Below are 22102 nucleotides of genomic sequence, written 5' to 3' on the forward strand. Positions count from 1 at the left end.
AAATGTTTTAAATCTATTTTTAGGGCCTTGTAGACTCATTTTAAAGTCCATATATGTATGTTAGTTTACGATTGGTATGTGATTACTTAATGGTAATTATGATTGCATATTTAATTATATGACATTTTAAATGTTGATAAGTTATCGTAATACTTCGTGACCCCAATCCAGTGACGAAGATGGGTTAGGGGTGTTACACCATGTGTGTCACATGGCCGTGTGACAGCTCGTGTCCCAGGCCGTGTGACAGCTCGTATCCCAGGCCATGTGATCCATAAATTGGCCCTAAATTCAAGCCATTTTAAGGCCAACCCATACCTAACCAACCATTCCATTTGTGCACACATTCAAGAGACTTAAACATCATTCAAACACATCTAAACATACCATTTCAAACATCCTACTTTATCTAACCAATATGACATTCAAAGGCACCACATTTGTATCAAAATATCATTGATCAAATCAAAGCAACATAGTCGCATTTCAAGCATAGAACCTAGCTCTTCTATCTATCGAATGATATCATGTATGACCATTTACATACCATCACAAACATACCAAAGGGCATTATATACAAACACTTAAAAGTGGCCAAAATGACCTAACTTGGCAAGTTTCCAAAGCTCACCAAATCAAGCATAAACTTCAAAAAAACATATACAAACCAAATCAACCATTAAACATGCAAGAAATACCATATATAAGATCCTATAAATGCCATCTATAACCTTGGCCAAAATGCACCCAAACACTACTGAAATGGTTGCTAGATAGTGTGATTTATCCCCGACAAGTTTCCAACCAATAGAGCTTCCGATAATTTATAAAACAAAGGAAAGCAACTATGTAAGTAACGAATGCTTAGTATGCTCATATAAAATCAAACAAAACTTACCATTTCATTAGCACAATTTATAAAATAAGAGTATAATGTCATTACCAAGACCATAGGCTCATTAAAAGCCTATAAAAGCATCCTCAAACTCACAAGTTAGTAAGTTCATATAATCATAATATAAGTAGATTTTGTAACACCCCTAACCCGAATCTGATCGTCGGATTAAGGCTAAGAGGTATTACCGAACTAAACATTTAATTATCTCATTCACATTGCAAATAAATATAAATAGAGATCGAGCTGAAATACATACTGATATTTAAGTTATACGCCATTTTCATATGGCCAAAATATTTACAAATTCAAAACATCTTTATCATCAGCCTAACCTATACATGACATATCGAGTCCAAAATATAAATGTACCAAAAAGGTCGATAGTATGATGAACTGCTGACGATCCCTGAGTCGGTGGCCAAAATCAACAATCTATAAAACATAGAAATAGGAACCGAGTAAGCTTTCGAGGCTTAGTAAGTTTTGAGCATTACAAACATTTAAAAACTTATCATTTACTCAAACATTAAGTATCACCAAACTCATATTCTAATTATAAATCACTTGGCTGAATATACTTAAGTATACTAATTATGAAGCCAATTAACCGAATATATATACACAGAAAGAAAATCTTCAGCACATACTTCGCTCTACTATATGATTCATACAATTAATTTAAGTCACATACTTTCCTGTAATGACAGACATTGACCGAATAGGTCATTCTTTTATTCATAGATACAATAATCATCCACACATATATATTGTTCTTTGATACTAATAATTCACTTTAAAATCAATACACATATGAGTACATAATACGTACCTGGCTATTATAATGTATCATACATAATCAATAGTAGTTTACCTTGAATATTCGAATTCATAATCTTACTTGAATCACCGGTGTTAAGCCTGCTAGGTTTAAAACCCGAGTCCAGCCACTAGCACAAAGCCTTCAGAACTTTAAGCCCGGATATATTTCCAGCACGTAACCTACGAACCTTAAGTCCGGATTATAACTCCAGTATATAGCCTGTGGACCTTAAGTCCGGATATATTTCCAGCATATAGCCTGCGGACCTTAAGTCCGGATATTTCCAAATATCATGCATATTTAGTCATACTTTAACACATCTCATTCTACTTATCACTTTAGTAATCATTTGTTACATTTGGATCTAATACTCAATATGCACACCATCATTTACATTTCGGCTCAAAAGTCATACATAAATATCACATATCCATTTCACCATTCAAGCTTAAATCCAAGTGACCATTAGACTATAAGTCATATACATGAATTATTTATTTCACAACTTCATTCAAGGAAAAATCAAAAGATCACAATTCACCTAATATACTCATATAAAAACATCATCAATTATATATTAAAGAAGACTACTCAAAACTTACCTCGAATATATTTGAACAATTGCGGATAGGCTACTCGATTGCTTTCTCTTTTCCCCTATCTGATTTAGATCCTCTTTGCTCTTAAGCTTAATTTAAACAAATGAATTTGTTTAATTACTTACTCAATTTTACTTCTTAGTAGTCATATTTGACAATCATATAAAACTCCAATACATATTATATTTTATAAAATATGCCATGACTCGATTTCATGCTTATTTAATCTATATCTAATTAGTATACACAAACAAAGATTCACATAACATACCATGCTTTCTTATACATGAATTTAACTATATATATATCCGAATGTCTCTATAACACAAGGTACATACATAAGGCATATATATACCTATGTGACTGTCACAATTTAATCGTTTACTCATATTTATGCACAACCATGTATACACATGTATATATATTTATTGCATGCTTTAATATCATATATAACCCATTCGGCCCTAACTACTCAAACTTAGCCTTTATATTCAATTCCGATTTATGACCAAATGTGGCAAATTCATATAGGTCACCTAAGCCAAACGATGACCGAACCATTCAATCTTGTTTAAAGCCAATTCTATCTTGTTCATATTAAGGTCATAACTCACTTAAAAGAAATTCTAACCTCTCGCACTTTCATTTCTAATGTTATAAGTAACACCGAATGCTCAAACTTAACTAAACTAAAAATTTATTCTACCTCACCTTAATTAACCTCTACCTATTCTTCAAAACATCGAATACAAGGTAATTAACACATATACATTTATACCGAATTTGCTAGCACATATAGTCATTGGCCGAATGTTATTAACTCAAGCCACAAATATTATTCCTTAAGTCATATTAAAAGACCACATTCGGCATCTCCCTATAAACACATACTAACCTCAACTTTCAAGTTAAAAACAACTAACAACTCATCATACCCAACATTACTATCCATTCTAACAACATTAAAGTATCTACTAAGAGTTTCAAGCTCATTGGCCGAAGTTCAAACCTCCAAATATCCTAAATTCAAACCATGAAATAGGTAGAATTCAAACTAATCATCCCAATTATGCATAAATTTCTAAGAGTTGCATTGTACATACCTCATTCAAGCAATCACCTAAGCTGAAATTCAAACAAGAATTTTCTTCTTCTTCCTCTCTTCTAGCTACGGCAATGGAGGAGCAAAGATGAACCAACTTTGGCTTCTCCTCCCACTAACCATTATTCTATTATCTTTTATTCATTAATTCATTTAGTAAATTAAATAAAATGTTAATATAAAATATATATAATATATATTAAACAATATCATGGCCAGTCACTAACAAAAAATGGATAATTTGGCATGCAAGTCCACCTTTTTTATAACATGCATTATTAGACCATTTTAAAATTAATCTATCACATTTCAAAAATGTCTCACATAAGTCCTATTTATTAAATTTCACACACAAATGACAAAATCAAAGCATGAAACTTTCACACATGCATTTACACATATAATAAGTATAGAATATAACGGTTAATTATTTTTATGACTCGATTTTGTGGCCCCGAAACCACTTTCCGACTAGGGTCAAATTAGGGTCGTCACAGATTTCATTAGCCTTTTCATATGCACCTCATTTATTTCATTAGCCTTTTCATAGATCATGATTCAATATCCCATTGTGTACTTACCATGCCATTCCTTTACTTACCCATTGAACCATCTATAATTGCATCAGATACTTGGGAATGTTCCCACACATAGTGTGCCTTTCCATATAACCGTAACATTTCCTTCTCAATAGTGCTGACATGAGCTATGAATTGGGTCTGCTCACACGAGTTGGGGTCAAAATGTTAGCTACACGATGCTGCTCACATACACTATGGAGAATTTACAACAAATGCAGGACCTCGGTCATCGGTAGGATATTCAATACCGACACCCAAAACATGAAATCCCTAATGACATGTCATTCGTATTCTAAGAATTCTTAAGGTTCAACCGATATTCGTTATCTGTCAATTACTCAAACATTGATACATATACAATTTCAAATCCGTTTATAATAATGCAACAAAGCAAATAATCAATTTAGCTGACATTAATACAATCATAATTCATACAAACTTACCTCGATAATTACAGTTGTTGAAGTAGAATCTGAAACTAATCTGAAGATTTCGTCTTTCCACGATTTAAGTCAGGTTATTGTTTATCTTGATTTAAATAGATAATTTCATTAAATTAAGTACTTCTAGTATTCAATTTAATCCATAATTCATATGTATGTAAAATTATGAAATTACACCTAACATTTTAACCTTTCACAATTTATTCCTTAAGCTCATAATTTGAAATTCAACCATTTTAATCCTCCATACAAGCTAGTTGAATTTCTTAGGGACTCATATCAACCCACATAAATCATCATTTCATAATTTTACCATGGAATTTTACTATTTTCACAAATAAATCCCTAAGTACAATTTCACCAAAAATCACTTAACAAAACATGTTTGTTTTACTACCAAGATTAATAATCTATCAAATATCTTCAAAACCTATTCAAAAACAACCATGGTAAGTCCCTCAACCTTTAACAGTTTTGCAAATTAATCCCTAGGCTAGCTAGACTAAGCTAAAACGAACTCAAAATGCATAAAAATCATTAAAAACAGGGCTAGAAAACCTACAAAGCATGAAGAACTCAAAACCAAAGCTCTACCCCCTTCAATGGCTAATTAGGTTTAAAATAGGTAAAAAAAAAGATGATGACTTTGTTTCATCTTTTCTTTACTTAATTTTTCATTTAATTACTAATTTACTATTTTACCCTTATCATTAATAAAAAAATTCAATAAAACCTATCCATATTTTTCTGCTAACTCTTTAAATGGTATGAGTACTATCTTAATCCATTAGTTTAAGATTTCATAGCCATTTGACCCATTTAACTAATAGAATTCAACTTTTGCACAATTTACAGTTTAGTCTCTTTTACCTAATTAACCATTTAAACTTTAAAATTTAGTAGCAAAATTTTAATACGACCTTAATATAATCTCGTAGACATTAAATAAATATTAAAATAATAACACACTTATCAAAATTGTGGTTTTGAAACCACTATTTTCGACACCATTGAAAACAGGCTGTTACAAAAATATACCAAAACAAATACATACCAAACGCATTTGCAGTAGAAGCCTTGGCTTATTGTAAACTGAAAAATATATAGGATTTTTCCTATGTAATTTATCACATTTTTACTTAATTCGTTGTTAAAACTAAGTAATTGTTTAATAAATTAATGAAATATGTGAAAATATGAAATTAGGACATAGAAATTATTAAAATGTGATTTTATACTTTATTATATAGTTTTCATGCATAAAATGGCTTATTTTATATTGATTTGAACATATTATATTTTTAAGACATAAAATGGGTCATGCATGATTAAATTAAATAATAAAATATAAAATTATATTTAATAATTCATTTAAAAATATTTCATTAATAATTTGGGTTTTAATTAATTATTTAAATTGGTTAAATTTTATTCTTTGGTCCTTTAACTTATTAATTTATTTTGGATAGGTCTGATAGCTTTGTTGGATTACAAAACCGTCCAAATTGAAGACCAAGTCAACCCAAATTTGGCTACACATGGTTGTTCTTTTAAGCCACTTTTTGGTTTAATTACACAAGGACTTTCATTATTGAAGAAATTAGAGATTTGCCCGAAGATTTACGATTGACCGAGTCTTAGTCCTAAGTTATTATGGCATTTAATTTGCTTAAAAATCAAGAAAAAATCAGCTCAAATTCCACTAATTGTGGCCGGTCATCCAAGGAAGAGATTTAAAGAGACTAAACCTAGCTATTTTTAGCAAGCTACCCACTTCTCTTCACCTAAAAATATGACCCCTTCATTCCCTCATCCATCATCCCTCATCATTCATTATTCTCTCTTCTCTCCAAATTCTCTTAGCCTTTTCCATTCCCTACACCTAGCATCATCTCTTCATAGAGATGTTAGCAATTAAGCCTCTTAAAGAGCCCTTGGTCGGACACCTTGGAGAGCCATCCGCAAAGGAGCAAAGCAAAGAAGCGAAGGAGCCTAGCCAATCAGAGTCTTGGGTGACAGCCACTTTGATTTGAGTTTAATCTTCCCTTTCTTTAATTTAATCTGAAAATGTTTGCTATGTGTTCTTTGTTCTTGTTTACAACAATGTTAGCTTAATTTTATTTAAGCTAGGATGATTGTTTTGATTAAATAACATTTATTTGACCCATGCTTATAATGTTTGTGCCTCAATCGATCATGTTTTCAATTAAAATGAAGTTTGTATTTCGTTCATACGTTATTGAAATGCACCTGAATTAGCTGAGTGATCCTAACCAGACCATGACTAGCGGACACATAATTGAAATGTGTATGTTCAATTTAGATCCTAACCCGATTAAATTGTAAGTTGCATAATAAATCTAACCAAGCTCTGTTATCTACATAGTTTTTAGATTTGTGTGATTAAATTGTTTCAAACATAACATTTTCCTATTATCTCACACGAATACTAAGAAACCCTTAGTAAATAAGGATCAATAAAATGTGTATTTACTAAGTAAAGGATTCCGAAAAGACCTAATGTGGTTTCCAAACTCATGAAAGATCGAGTTGCCATGGAATGTTTTTCCGAATGTTATTAAGCATGTTGATAATAAGTTGAGCTTAATTAAAGTAATTGTCCTAGTTTATTTATGTTATAATTGTTGCAAATTGTGTTTAATTTTGCTGAAATCTATTTCATTCATATAGTTTGCAGACTTAAGATAATTTGCATTAGGGATCAATGCATTTAGTTTAATATATTTTAATCATCGCTTTTCAACTATATTGTGTTTTTATTTACCAAATTGTTAATATAATTTTACAAATTAGGTGACTTAGCACAAATACAATCCCTGTAGAGATGAGAACTCGATACTTATTACTTAATAACGACTGTGTACACTTGCACAAACCTACGCATTACAAGTTTTTGGCGTCGTTGTCGGGGATTGTTAACTGTTTCCATAGTAATTCTTTGTGAAATTATTAAATTTCAATTTGGTTTATTTCTAACATTACTAACTTATTCTTTTTTAATTTTGTGATTTTCTTTTAAGGTATTTATGAGCATAGATTGAATTATCAATTTACTCCCTGTAAACTCTGAAATTAAGTGAGCTTTCAGACAAAGAAGACATGAACAAACAACTAAAAGACAAGTCGAGATGGACCTTGGAAATCAGAATCAAGGCCAAGGTAATGAAGCCGATTGTGTACAAAATCTAATCCTTATTGTCGATGATAGGGATCGATGCATTAAACAATATGCTGTGCCACTTTTCAGTTAGTTAAATCCAGGAATTAGAAGGCCAGATATTGAGGCAACCCAATTTAAGTTGAAACCAGTGATGTTTCAGATCCTCCAAACGGTGGGCCATGTAACACCCCTAACCCGTATCCATCACTGCACTAGGGTTAAGAGGCATTACCGGACATATCAGAATATTAAATTATACATCATCATATCATAGTAATTCACACACAATAGTCCCTTTAAAAGGTTTACGAAACCTTAAACATGCTTTGGAGAAGGTTTGGGACCAAACCGAACACACAATTTTTTTAGAAACTTAAATAAGGTTTCTAAGTTACAGAGGTCACATGCCTATGTGAAGAGGCCGTGTGCCTCACACGGCATTAGACACGCCCATGTATCTAGACCGTGTCAAATTCGGGCATACATACTAACTTAATAACACTGCCATAAGACATGCCCGTGTGCCTTGGCCGTGGTCGAAACTAACTAGGGTCACACGGCTAGCCACACGCCCGTGTGCCTTGGCTATGCTCAAGACTGACTTAAAATCGTAGGGTACCCCAGGGGACACATGGTCGTGCAACATGACCGTGTGTCGCACACAGCTGAGACACACGCTCGTGTCTCTGCCCGTGTGGACAAAAATAGGCTATTTTAAAAGCCAATTTGCCACCCAATTTGGGTCAAACCTACAAGCATCAAACCAAGCACATTTGCACTATAATTTCAGCCAATTTCCAATACCAAAACTTACATCATTCATGCCATATTATTATCAACAAATTCAAGCTTATAATCTGTACACAATCATATCAAATCATAAGCCAAAATCATATTAAATCATATGTTTCATAACTCTAATTCACCTCATCCATTCACATGCCAAAACCTTATCAAATTGACCATTTCACTAGGCCATTGAAGCATATCAAAAAATACCATTTATGAACACAAGCATATACTAAATTCATTCATAATCTCATCTATAACCAAGCCATATCACATGGCTAGATATACATATCACAAAACATAACCATAAATCTCTAGACTATACATACCATACTACAATATATACATTTTCAAAAGGTACCAAAATAGAGTTCGATAGTATGGTGATGATCCTCAATGATCCCCGAGCTCCTTATAGCTACGATATCTATAAAACAATGTAAACACACACACAAATTAAGCTTTCAAAAGCTTAGTAAGCCATACAGATAAACTTAACAAATAACATCAATTCATTCATATAATTTAAGGAAAAATACATTCACTTAGCCATATATCTCTTATATTTCATTTGAACATAATTCACATATACATATCATAACTTATTCTCATAGCAACTCATACTTATATCATATATTCACCAAGATACATATACTTACCTTTTATTCTCAAACATGGTATACAATTCAAATGTACCTGAATCGGATACTAATTCACATAGTCATCTATTTTCTCAGATTGCCTGTTGAACCATCCAGAATCATAAGGATACGCGGATAGCTCAGAAAGCTCATACAATGCCAACATCCTAAACGTGGTCTTACATGTAATCAAATATCGATGCCACTATCCCAGATAGGGTCTTACATGAAATCAAATAAGATGCCAACGTCCCAGATGTGGTCTTACATGATAACACATACCGGATCCTATGTTATGATATATGTATCCTAACTATTCCAAAGCTTCGTACGGGGCTTTTCGAACGCCGGAACTTTGTCGATACTTTCTCGAATATCTTATTTTTCTCAGCTTATATATTCATTCATCATAGTAAAATAGCATATAATCAATAGTAATTCAATTCAAAACACATTTATTTCTATATAGACTTACCTCGTACGTATTTGGATAGACAGAATCAGCTACTCGACGACTTTCGACTTTCCCTAATATAATTTCGTTTTCTTTAGTTCTTGATCTATATAAATTCAAATTTAACTCTTTTATTCACCAAATCATTCAAATCAATCCACAAACACACGTTTAGTGCATTTTACAAATTAGCCCTTACATTTTCACATTTTGACAATTTAGTCCTTAATCACAAAATACACAAAATTTGCATATACCCATGTTAGGCCAAATTCTCATAGTATTCATACAAGTCCATATATTTCATTTATTTTACATTTTAGTCCCTTAATTTACAAATTTCACAATTTAGTCCAAATTACTCAAATTCATCAAAAATTCAAATACAAAATATTTTAACCCAAAACATATCTTTCATTTACCAACAACTAACTTCACAAAGCTTATAATTTCATCAATGGCTCAACTCAAAATCATCAACAAAATCAGAAATTGAGACATGGGCTTGATAGTATACAAAGTAATGTTTACAAAAACGTAGAAATTATCAAAAACCAAGTCAACACCATACCTTAATCATAGATTTCCTTAGCCGAACCCTAGAGTTTTTTTCTTTTCTTTTGTTCAACAATTTTTGGCAATAAGAACACATAATAACCTTATGTCATGATTTTAGTTTATTTTAATTAACATTAATATGCATTTTACCATTTTACCCATGCATTAAAACATATCATTCATATAAATAAATGGTCACTAATGTCCATTCATACTTTCAATGGTCAAATATCAACATAAGGACCTCTCAATTATAAAGACATATCAAATAGGCACTTTAGCAAATAGAAGGCCACTTTTACAATATACGCGATTAGGTCATTTTTACAAATTAAGCACACAAATGATAAAATTTTCACACAAAATTTTCACACATGTCATTTCACATATTATAAACACGAAAAATAATATTTAAATATTTTTTAACTAAGATTTGTGGTCCCAAAACCACTATTCTGACTAGGGTCTAAACCGGGCTGTTACAGGCTAGTTTAATGGTATGCCCACGGAAGATCCACATCTCCGCCTTCAATTTTTTATGGAGGTGAGTGATTCATTCAAGATAGCTGGTGTGATTGAAGACGCACTAAGGTTGAAGTTGTTTCTGTACTCGTTGCGAGATTGAGTACGAGTATGGCTCAATTCATTGCCACCAAGTTCCATATCTACATGGCAAGAATTAGCAGATAAATTTTTGGTTAAGTATTTCCCGCCTAGTAAAAACTCTAAGTTAAGGAACGAGATCACAACTTTCCAAAAATTGGATGACGAGTCTTTGTATGAGGCTTGGGAGCGATTCAAAGAGTTACTTTGTAAGTGTCCTCATCATGGGATTCCTTATTGTATTCAGCTGAAGACACTCTATAATGGTCTCAATGCATATACAAGATTGATGGTAGACGCTTCTACGAATGGTGCAATTTTGTCTAAGTCTTATAATGAAGCTTATGAGATCATTGAGAGGATCACGAGTAATAACTATCAATGGCCAACAAATCAAACAGCTTCAGGAAGATGTGTAGCCGGAGTTCATGAAGTTGAAGCCCTCACTTCGTTATCAGCTCAGGTATCATTTATTTCCTCTATGTTAAAATAGTTTACCACTAATAGCACTAATAATTTTACAACTCAGTCACCAAGTCTATTTGAAGTAGTTTCCTGTGCGTACTGTAGGGAAGGTAATTCTTTTGAGAATTGTCCATCAAAACCCGAGTCAGTATACTATGTGGGGAACCAACATCAAAATAGAAGTGGACAGGACCCCGGTCCAACTCCTACAATCCTTCATAGTGTAATCATCCTAACGTTTCTTGGAGCAACCAAAAAAATGGACTGAACAACAACTTCTTGCAGCATAGACCCAAGCAATCTCAAGGGTTTAATCAGTAAGCTCCAAAACCACCTCAAGCTAAGGCGTCGAATAGTTTAGAGAACTTGTTGAAAGCGTACATGGCAAAGAATGATGCTTTGATCCAAAGCCAAGCAGCAACATTGAAAAATTTCGAAAACCAAATGGGCTAGTTAGCTACTGAGCTTCGAATAGACCGCAAGGAACCTTGTCGAGTGATACTGAGAATCCAAGAAATGTGGGCAAAGAACATATCAATGTAGTGGCATTGCAAAGTGGTAAAATTTTGGAACCCCAATTGATTGATGTCGAGGATAAGCCCGTTGAGAAGGACCAGTAAACTGTTGAAATTCCTATACCAAAAGAATCAGAATCTATAAAGACTGACAAGGTAAATCCTAACTTAGTGAACTCAGATGCTTTAACATCTTCTTTGGATGCAGATTTACCTACTCAAAAGAGTTATCATGTTCAACCAAAAGTTCCATCACCTCCATATCTACAAAGATTGTAGCAACACAAGCAGAAACAGAAGGTGCAATTTAAGAAGTTTTTGGATGTTCTGAAGCAATTGCACATCAATATTTTCATTGGTGGAGGCTTTAGAACAAATGCCGAATTATGTGAAGTTTATGAAGGATATACTATCTAAGAAAAAACAACTGAGTGAGTATGAGACTGTCACCTTGACAAAAGAGTACAGTGCATTCTTGTAGAACAAACTGCCACTGAAATTGAAAGACCCAGGAAGCTTTACTATACCCTGTAACATTGGTGACTCTTATTGTGGTAAATCTTTGTGTGACTTAGGAATGAGTATCAACTTGATGCCTAAGTCTATTTTTAAGATGCTAGGGATAGGTGAAGTAAGACCTAAAATTGTGACGCTTCATCTAATGGATCGTTCATTAGCATATCCCGAAGGAAAGATCAAGGATGTTTTGTTAAGAGTCAATAAATATATTTTTCCTGCTGATTTCATTGTCTTAGATTTTTAAGCAGATAAAGAAGTGACGATAATCCTTGGGAGACCTTTCTTAGCTACGGAAAGAACGTTAATTGATGTGCGAAAAGGTGAACTCACTATGCGAGTTCAAGACGATCAGGTAACCTTTAACATTCTTAAAGCGATGAAATTTCCCGATCCGACAGAAGAGTTTTTAGTTATGGAAGAGATAGAAACCTTGGTTTCTATGGAAAGTAATTTTGAAGAAGATCTATTGGAGAAAGCCTTAGACCTTGACCCTTTAGAGGATGAAGAAGATGGAGAACCTTAGATCTTGGCCCTTTGGAGGATAAAGAAGGTGAAAAAAACATGGTTTTGATGGAAGCCAATCCAAGAAATTTTATTCAATCCACACGATTTGAACTGTTGAAGTTAGAAGTTAGAGAATTTGTACAACCCAAGTTGTTAATTGAAAAACCACCTAAACTCGAACTAAAGGTACTTCTTTCCTATTTGAAACACGTTTATTTATGTGACTGTTCCACTTTTCCTGTGATTATTTTAACAGAACTGATGAAAGATCAAGAAGAGCAACTAATTATTGTTCTAAAGAAATTTAAGAAAGTAATTGGTTGGACCATAGGTGCATAATCTCTTCTTTTTGCACGCATAAAACTATTGTAGACGAAGGTGAAAGAGCTCGAATTGATGGGTAAAGGAGGCTCAATCCTATTATGAAAGAAGTTATGACAAAGGAAGTGATCAAATGGTTAGATGTAGGAATCATCTATCTTATTTCAGATAGTTCGTGGGTAAGTCCGGTGCAGTATATGCAGAGGAAAGGTGGAATCACAATTGTTGAAAATGAGCGTAATGAGCTGATTCCATTGAGAACTGTAACTGGTTGGAGAATTTGTATTGATTACAGGAAATTGAATAAAGCCACTCGGAAGGACCATTTTCTGTTGCCTTTTATGGATCAGATGTTAGACCGAATGGCAGGTAATGAATTCTATTATTTTTTAGATGGCTATTCAGGATATAACTGAATAGTTGTAGCTGTGGAGGACCAACATTAAACAACCTTTACTTGTCCATACGGTACGTTTGCTTTTAGGCGAATGCCTTTTGGTTTATGCAAATTACCTGCAACATTTCAACGATGCATGATGGCAATATTCAATAATATGGTTGAAAATTTTGTTGAGGTTTTCATGGATAATTTTTCTATTTTTGGTAACACTTATGATATTTGTTTGAGTAATTTGGCTAAGGTGCTGAAGAGATGCGAAGAGACGAATCTTTTCCTTAACTGGGAAAAATGTCATTTTATGGCTAAGGAAGGGATTGTCTTAGGGCATAAAATCTCAAAGAGAGGAATTGAAGTCGATAAAGCAAAGGTGGACATAATTGAAAGATTACCAGCCTCAATAAATGTGAAAGGAGTCAGAAGTTTCTTAGGCCATGTCGATTTTTACCGAAGGTTTATCAAAGATTTCTCGAAAATTTCTAAACCGTTGTGTTTGTTGTTAGAGAAAGATATAGTGTTTGATTTCAACAAAGCATGTTTGAAACATTTTGAAGATCTAAAAAAATGGTTAATCTCAGCCCCAATAATCATTACACCTGATTGGAGCTCACCTTTTAAGTTGATGTACGATGCAAGTGATTATGTCGTTGGAGCTGTGATGGATCAAAGAAGAAACAAAGTGTTTCACCCTATTTACTATGCAAGTAGAACATTGACGGTAACTGAAAAGGAACTCTTTGCCATAGTTTTTGCTTTTGACAAATTTCGCTCATATCTTATAGGTACCAAAGTTACAGTACTTACTGACCATGCAGCCATTAAACTTGCTCACGAAAAAAGATGCAAAACTGAGGCTAGTTCGTTGGATACTTGATAATTCGTAATTTATACATATTTTTCCCATGCTTAAGCATATTTTTGGATGAATTATCATTAGATTTGTGGAATTTGATGCTCTTAATCCTTTAATTTCATGTTTCATACTTAGGTGAGCATAGGAGGGTAAAAAGAGCGAGAAACGGGCCAAAAATAGAGAAAATGGGTCAACGTTGGAAATCATTACGGCTTGGACTTCCTCACACGGGTAGACCACACACCCGTGCCTATTTAGCAGACTCTAACACGGTCTAAGCCACCCCACACGGGCGTGTCCTTGACGAGCCCAAGTCTAGTTCTGCTCGGAAAAGGCCACTTTTGAGGGTTTGGAAACATTCTAAAGCCTATATAAACACCCTAGAAGGGCACCTAGAGGACACACAGAGCAGGAGGCAAGGAATTACTCGAAGAAAGCCGATTGATCCATCTCAGAAGTCAGATTCCCCTTCAAGACTGAAGATCTCCCTTCAATTTCCTTTAGGGGTTTTTGGGATTCTTTATGTTTTGTTATCATTATTCTTCTGAGATGTTTTCTTTTACACATATGAACTAAATCCCCTAAATACCTAAGGGGAAAGAAACCTAAGACGGATTTTGTTATTATTTTTTGAATTATATAATAAATACTTGATTTGTTCTTAATTATGTGTTCTTAATTCTTGCTTTGATATTCCAGGATATTGATTCAAGTATTAATGTGCTTATTAAGATGAGCAAAGGTCCCTATCTAAGAGTAGATCTAGCATAATTAAGCGAAGTTGATTGCACCCCTAGACATAGGGTGACATAAATCTGCCAGATTAGGGTCAAACCTAATAAGGGAATCCATAGATCGAGTTAATGCAACACTAGGGGTTTTAATTAGAAAGAGATTTCAATTAATCAACCTAGGGTGAGATGTTGTTAGTCTCGAGAGAGATTATAATATAAATTTGGGATTTTTACGGATCAAGTCAAGTGAATAAATCGTCTAATTCAGAGTCAAATAACAAGTGAAGTCTAGGTGGAATTCCCCTTGGATATTGTCTAAATCAATCAGTTTTCCCAAAAGTATTTCCTCAATTTACTTCTTGTAGATTCTTAGTTTAGTTAATTAGTTTAGATAAAGAAAATCCTCTTATTTTTAGGTTAGATAATAAAAAGAAGGTTAATACTAGTACTTTTAGTTCCTGTGGTTTCAACATTTCGGTCTTGCTATAAGCTATGCTACTGTTCAATAGGTGCACTTGCCTTTATCGTGATAATAGTTAGGTTTCAAGTACGATCAATCATAAATATAAAACTTATCACGCAACATCAAGTTTTTAGAGCCATTGCAGGGGAACTCGGATATTAAGAACGCTTGATTTTTATTACTTTAGCCATTTACTTTATTGCAATTTAATTTTAATTTTAATTTTTGTTTATATCACTAAATTTTCTTTTATTTACTTATGGCAGGTTTTTATAGTTTATGACTAGAAGAAATCCGTCAGGACCTCTACTTTTTGATAGTGAGATCGAAAGCATAGTTCGTAGAAACCGAAGAGAGATAAAGCGAAGTCTACAATACATAGAAGAAGGGCAAGAGGACGACATTCAAACCACAACCGAGGAGATGGCTGATAATCATAATAATAATCCGCTACCTCCTGTGGCTGTTACGAACCTAGTAAATTAGGATACTACTCCTCGTACTATGTATGATTATGCTAAACCTAATTTAACAGGAACTGAATCGAGTATAGTTAGGCCTGCTATTGCTGCAAATAATTTTGAACTAAAACCTAACACAATCCAAATGATACAACAGTTTGTTCAGTTTGATACAACACTTTTAAAATCAATGGCGTTTCTGATGATGTCATTCGCCTTCGATTATTTCCCTTTTCATTAAGGAATAAGGCTAAACAGTGGTTGAACTCGTTACCACGAGGGTCAATCACTACTTGGGAACAAATGACCAAAAAATTTCAACTTAAATATTTTCCGCCGGCTAAAATGGCTAAGTTGAGGAATGATATCTCTTCTTTTGTGCAGATGGATCTAGAAACTCTTTGTGATGCATAGGAGAGATACAAGGACCTATTGAGAAGGTGCCCTCACCATGGGTTACCTCAGTGGCTGCAGGTTCAGACTTTTTACAACAATGTGAACCTCTCAACAAGACAACTTATCGATGCAGCCGCCGGTAGAACTTTGAATAATAAAACACCTAATGAGGCTTACGAATTTATTTAAGAGATGTCGTTGAATAATTATCAGTGGCAAGTCATGAGAACAAAGCCAACAAAAGTAGCCAGTGTTTTCAAACTCGACGCGGTTACTATGCTATCTAACCAGGTAAAACTTTTAAATAAAAAGATTGACGATTTGTATGGTTCTACTCAAGTACATCCAGTGATGAGATACGATTCAAATGGAGGACGAGTACACACAGAATATCAATCCTTCAACCCTAGAACCGAGGAGGAACAAGTTCAATATATGGGTAACAATAATTTCAGACCTCAAAATAACCCATACAGTAACACTTATAATGCAGGTTAGAGGAACCATCCCAACTTCTCGTGGGGTGGCCAAGGAAATCAAAGGCCACAACATTCCTCAGGTTTTCAACAACCACCTTACCAGTAGGAAAAGAAGCTGAATCTTAAGGAGATGCTAACAAAATTCATCTCGGTGTCAGAAACTCATTTTTAGAATACCGGAACTGCACTTAAAAATCAACAAGCGTCAATCCAAAGGCTCGAAACTCAGATAGGCCAGCTTGCTAAATTGATTTTTGAACAACCACAAGGCAGCTTGCCGAGTAACACTGAATCTAACCCAAGGGAACAGCTTAATGCAATTACCGTTTGAAATAAAGAAGGGTTAGTTGAACCTGAACCTGAACCGAGGCAAGGAATTGTGGTGAGTAATGATAAGGATGAGGTGGACGACAGTGAGCGAAAACCAGTAAGTAAAGAGTACAAACCTCGTGCGCCATACCCTAGAGCATCAAGGAAAGACCACATAGACGAACAATTTGGTAAATTTCTTAAATTATTAAAGAAATTACATATTAACTTACCGTTTATTGAAGCTCTTTCGCAAATGTCAAAAACAGTTAAATTTTTAAAAGAGCTTTTAGAAAATAAATGAAAGTTGGATGAGGCATCGCATGTGGAGTTGAATGCAGTTTTCTCAGCCGTTCTACAAAATAAGCTACCCAACAAGTTGAAAAATTCAGGGAGTTTTACGATTCCTTGTTTAATTGGTAGCTAAGTGATCGCATGGTTCGTAACAAGTAATAAATATTTATAATGAAGATCAAACCTAGACTAACTATTATCACGACGAAAAGGGAAGCGCACCTATCGAACAATAGTATAGTAATGGCAAGACCGGGATATCGTACCCAAGGGAACCAAAAGTACTAGTAATAACAATCTTTTTATTATCTAGCCTAAGAATAAAAGGGTTTGTTTTAATTAACTAATTCTTTAAACTAAGAAAACACAGAGAAAAGAATTGGGGAATTGCTTTTGGGAAAATCGATTGACTTGAGACAATACCTAAGAAAAGATCCACCTAGACTGTACTTGTTATTCTGGCTCCGAATCGGACAATTTATTCATTCAACTTGTTCTGTAGAGATCCCTAAGTTATGTTATTATCCCTATTCAAGACTAATAACGTCTAATCCCTAGATTGAATAACCGAGACTTTTCTCTAATTAACACTCTAGGGTTGCATTAACTCGATCTATGGATCCCCTTATTAGGTTTCACCCTAATCTGGCAAAATCTTGTCACCCTATTTCTAGGCGTGCAATCAACTCTGCTTAATTATGGAAAATGTACTCTTAGACAGGGTCTATTCCTCCTCTGAATAAGAGCGTGTCTTGAATCAGTATCCTGGGATATCAAAGCAAGAATTAAGAACACAAAATTAAGAACAAGTTAAATATTTATCATACGATTCAGAAAATAATAACAAGATTCATCTTAGGTTTCATTCCCCTTAGGTATTTAGGGGATTTAGTTCATAACTAAATAAGAAAACATCTCAGAAGAATAAATAATACAAAACATAAAGAAAACCCAAAACTCCTGAAGGGGAATTGAGGAGAGATCTTCAGTCTTGATGATAAATTCGGCTTCTGAAATGGATCAATCGGCTTCCTTAGGGTAATTCCTTACCCCTCTTCTTCGTCTCCCCTTTTCTCCTCTTCTAGTGCGTATTTATAGGCTTTGGAATGCCTAGAAACCCTCCAAACTGGCCTTTTCCTAATTGGACTTATCTTGGGCTCAGCAGGGACACGCCCATGTGACACGGCCATGTAACGTGATTGCAGGCTGTGTTCGATCCGTTAAATTGCACACGGCCGTGTGGGTCAATGGCCAGGCCGTGTGAATTGTGAAAGCCTTGGTCGACACCCTCGAAAGACACGGGCGTGTGAGCTGTCTGTGTGGCAAGGCTTAGGCAGTGTCATCTTCTCGATTTGGTCCGTTTTGTTCCTTTTTGGCTCGTTTTTGGCTCATTTTGAATCTTGGTGCTCTCTTGAGTACAAAACATGAAATTAAAGCATTAGGATCATTGAATGCACTAATTCTAATGAGAAATCATATATAAAATACATTAAACATGGAGTAAAAATATGTATAATTTACGGTTTATCACTTAAATGTTAATAATGCATTGGCTGATTTAAAGGCGAGCATTAATGTTATGCCTTATAAAATGTTTAAACAGCTAGGTCTTGGGAAAACCAAGTAACCTAGGATGAGCATTCAATTGGCTGATAAAACCATTAGATTTCCTAGGGGTATCATTGAAGATATTCTTGTTAAAATCGATAAATTTATATATCCAGTAGGCTTTGTTGTTCTACATATGGAAGAGGATAATAACAAACCTTTGATTTTAGAACGACCCTTTTTAGCAACTGCTAAAACTATTATTGATGTTGGTATAGGTGAACTAACACTTCGTGTGGGTGACGAAACAATCACTCTTCAAGCTCGTAATTTGAGTAACACATCGAATATTGAGGGTGGTTGTACAAATCATGCTACTAATACTAATCATGTGGTGCAACCTTCTTTGCAGGAAACATGTTCGAAGAGCATACATGAGCAATGTTCAAGTAACAACAAAGGACCCATCTATGAAGAACGAAGACTTCAGATCTATGAACTAGATGAATGGAAAACACCGGTTAAGGAGAAACAAAAAGCACACGAAAAATAGAAGCGACACCTCGATGAACATAGGGATAAAATAAAGCAAATTAAAGTTAGGGACAAAGTATTGTTAGATGAAAATGACCCTCGAATTGCTACTTTAGAGCACAATACGGATAGAGCGACTTCCTTCATGGTAATGAACATCTTCCCACATGGTACAGTGGAGGTAACACATACTGTATTCACAACTTTTAAGGTAAATAATACTCGATTCAGACCTTTGATAAACCGTAATTTATACATATTTTTACCCTATGTTTAATGCATTTTATGGGTGATTTTCCATAAGAATTGGTGAATTCGATGCTCCTAATGCTTTAATTTCAAGTTTTATACTTAGGAGAGCATAGGAGAGCGAAAGGAACAAGAAACGGGCCAAAAATAGAGAAAATGGGCCAAAGTACGAGATCAACATGGCCTGGACCACGACCGTGTCAATCTGGCAGAATTGGAGCACAACTCACACGGGTATAGCACATGCTCGTGCCATTCTAATAGGCTCGAACACGACCTGAAGTAATCGCACACGGGCGTGTCCCTGCCGAGCCCAAGTTAAGTCCAATTCAGAAAAGGCCACTTTGAGGGCTTCTAGGCATTCCAAAGCCTATAAATACACCCTAGAGAAGGAGGAAAAAGGAGACGGAGAATAGAAGGTAAAGAATTACTCCAAGGAAGCCATTGATCCATCTCAGAAGGAATTACTCCAAGGAAGCCATTGATCCATCTTAGAAGCTGGATCTATCATCAAGACTGAAGATCTCTCCTCAATTTCCCTTCAGGAGTTTTGGGTTTTCTTTATGTTTTGTATTCTTTGAGATGTTTTATTAATTAGTTATGAACTAAATCCCCTAAATACGTAAGGGGAATGAAACCTAAGATGAATCTTGTTATTATTTTTTGAATCGTATGATAAATATTTAACTTGTTCTTAATTATGTGTTCTTAATTCTTGTTTTGATTCCTAGGATACTGATTCAAGACATGCTCTTATTCAGAGGAGGAATAGACCCTGTCTAAGAGTACTTTTTTCATAATTAAGCGGAGTTGATTGCACGCCTAGAAATAGGGTGACAAGATTTTGTCGAATTAGGGTGAAACCTAATAAGGGGATCCATAGATCGAGTTAATGCAACCCTAAAGTGTTAATTAGAGAAAAGTCTCGGTTATTCAATCTAGGGATTAGACGTTGTTAGTCTTGAATAAGGATAATAACATAACTTAGGAATCTCTACGGAACAAGTTGAATGAATAAATCATCTGATTTGGAGCCAGAATAACAAGTAAAGTCTAAGTGGATTTTTCCTTAGGTATTATCTTCATTCAATCGATTTTCCCAGAAGTAATTCCCCAATTCTTTTCTCTATGAGTTCTTAGTTTAGATAATTAGTTAATTAAAACAAAACCTCTTTATTCTTAGGCTAGATAATAAAAAGATAATCATTACTAGTACTTTTAGTTCTTTTGGGTTTAACAACCCAGTCTTGCTAAAACTATACTGCTGTTCGATAGGTACACTTGCCTACATCACGATAATAGTTAGTTCAAGAACGAGTAATTACAAATATTTAAAACCTATCATGAAGCCTCGCGATCAAGTTTTTAGTGTCGTTACCGGTGAACTGAAATATTAGGAACACTCAATTTTTATTACTTTAGCCATTTATTTTTCTTGCAATTTAATTTAATTTTATTATTATTTATTAACTTCCTATTTCCTTCTCTTGGCAAGTTTTCATAGTTTACGACTAGAAGAAACCTGTCGGGACCATTATTGCTTGACGAAGAAATCGATCGCACAGTTCGTAAAAACCAAAGGGAAATAAGGCGAAGCTTAAGATACACGGAGAACGAGCAAGAAGACGATACTCAACCCCCAACCGAAGAGATGGCTGAAAACCAAGGCAACCAACTGCCTCCTGCAATTGCGGTTAATCAAAATCCTGCTCCACGTACTATGTATGACTATGCTAAACCTTCTTTAACAGGAACTCAGTCAAGTATAGTTAGACCTACTATTGCTGCGAATAATTTTGAACTGAAACCTAACACAATTCAGATGATACAACAATTTGTTCAGTTTGATGGTTTGCAGGATGAGGATCCCAACGCTCACTTGGCGAATTTTCTGGAGTTTTGCGATGCTTTCAAAACTAATGGCGTTTCTGATAATGCCATTCGCCTTCAGTTATTCCCGTTTTCACTAAGAAATAAAGCTAAACAGTGGTTGAACTCGTTACCACGAGGGTCTATCACTACTTCGGAACAAATGACCGAAAAAATTCTACTAAAATATTTCGCTGGCTAAAACGGCTAAGTTACGGAATGATATCTCTTCTTTTGTGCACATGGACTAGAAACACTTTACGATGCATGGGAGAGATACAAGGATCTATTGCAAAGGTGCCCTCACCATGGGTTACCTCTATGGCTGAAAGTTCAAACGTTTTACAATGGTGTGAATCCCTCGATAAGACAGATGATTGACGCAGCTGCTGGAGGAACCATTAACAACAAAACTCCTGAAGAGGCTTATGAATTCATTGAAGAAATGTCACTGAATAATTATCAATGGCAAGTCATGAGGACCAAGCCAACAAAAACAGCCAACGTTTATAACGTCGACTCA

General features: G+C 34.5%; 3 non-coding genes across 3 annotated transcripts; all 3 read right to left on the reverse strand.

Moving 5' to 3' along the window:
* Positions 1–10793: 10793 nt before the first annotated feature.
* On the reverse strand, positions 10794–10900 carry LOC121217020 (small nucleolar RNA R71). Its single transcript, XR_005913225.1, has one exon. It is a non-coding gene; the product is annotated as a small nucleolar RNA R71 (small nucleolar RNA).
* A 5352-nt stretch (positions 10901–16252) lies between these two features.
* Positions 16253–16359, reverse strand: LOC121216738 (small nucleolar RNA R71). Its single transcript, XR_005912908.1, has one exon. It is a non-coding gene; the product is annotated as a small nucleolar RNA R71 (small nucleolar RNA).
* A 5429-nt stretch (positions 16360–21788) lies between these two features.
* On the reverse strand, positions 21789–21894 carry LOC121216371 (small nucleolar RNA R71). The gene has a single exon (XR_005912558.1). It is a non-coding gene; the product is annotated as a small nucleolar RNA R71 (small nucleolar RNA).
* Positions 21895–22102: the final 208 nt, after the last annotated feature.

This window comes from Gossypium hirsutum, chromosome A02, assembly GCF_007990345.1.
Source record: "Gossypium hirsutum isolate 1008001.06 chromosome A02, Gossypium_hirsutum_v2.1, whole genome shotgun sequence".
NCBI classification, from domain to species: domain Eukaryota; kingdom Viridiplantae; phylum Streptophyta; class Magnoliopsida; order Malvales; family Malvaceae; genus Gossypium; species Gossypium hirsutum.